We start from the raw sequence: 1,200 nt of genomic DNA on the forward strand, positions 1-1,200 counted from the left end.
TAAAGTGTTGATTTGGGGAAAATGAATTTAAGGCTTTATGGGTAAAATCTTAGAGTTAGGTTTTGGTGATATTGATGAATGTTTCGCGGAAAATGAATTTAACCCATTGGTGTATGAATTTGAGTAAATGAAGTTTGACGTGTTGATAATTCATGCTTATGAAATTTGATATGTGTATGGTTGGATTTTGTGGAGAAATGAATTGATGTGTTTTGGTGTGAATCTTGGATTGAAATTGATAATATGTTTGAGTTGTTTTGTGTGGAATATGAAAACCATTAGAGTTAAACGAGTATTAAGAATGAGGAATCTCTTAATGTCTTGTTTACTTAATGTTTGTTTTGAAAATCGTTTAAGTTAAACGAGTATTAAGAATGGGGAATCTCTTAACGTCTTGTTTACTTAATGTTTGTTTTGAAAATCGTTTAAGTTAAACAAGTATTAAGAATGGAGAATCTCTTAATGTCTTGGTTACTTAATGTTTGTTTTGAAAATCGGTTAAGTTAAATGAGTATTAAAAATGGAGAATCTTACTAACTTACTAATAAATACTCCAGCTGGAATGAAATATAAGAAAAATTGGTATATGAAAAGTCGATCTATCTCGTTAGAAACTATGATCATATACATCAACCATACTTTTTTGCTTATATTTTATTTCAAAGTAGTAATATTATATCGTTATCGACATATAATAGCGGTGGAAGAGAACAGTCGACAGGATCTTAATATGGTTGGGTTGAGAGCTAAGATAAGTTCTATTTTCAACTTCACCGCCTATGCAAATTTTATTCTGAGGTATGTTGATGAAGAGGGAGACTTGGTGAATCTTGTGGATGATGATGATTTGCGTGATGTGATGAGACAACAATTAAAATTCTTGAGAATTGATGTACATATGATCAATAATTCTGGTGGTAAATCAGATGTTGATGGTTCTACTGGAAGTGCCACCCCCTTTAAACATGATTTGAGGCTTGTACTAGCAGCCTCCAGTGTCGGTCGACAGGTGGAGGCTGGAAATGTGGGAGTCGCCCCAGTTGATCTCAATACTCTCCATGTGATCCATATTCACACATTAATGTAGATAGTGCACCACTTTCATCAGCAGTTCATGTAAGTGATGACAAGGGTAAAACGTCTATTGTTGATAGTCTTGCTGGTAAGGGTGAAATATGTGGAACATCAATGAATTTTGTC

At 33.4% G+C, this 1,200-nt stretch overlaps 1 pseudogene; it reads left to right on the plus strand.

Annotated features, from left to right (window-relative positions):
* The first annotated feature begins 62 nt into the window (after window positions 1-62).
* The window catches only part of LOC101501741 (protein NBR1 homolog), a 3,254-nt pseudogene continuing 2,116 nt past the window's right edge, over window positions 63-1,200 (plus strand).

This window comes from Cicer arietinum, chromosome 1 (assembly GCF_000331145.2).
Source record: "Cicer arietinum cultivar CDC Frontier isolate Library 1 chromosome 1, Cicar.CDCFrontier_v2.0, whole genome shotgun sequence".
Classification (NCBI taxonomy): domain Eukaryota; kingdom Viridiplantae; phylum Streptophyta; class Magnoliopsida; order Fabales; family Fabaceae; genus Cicer; species Cicer arietinum.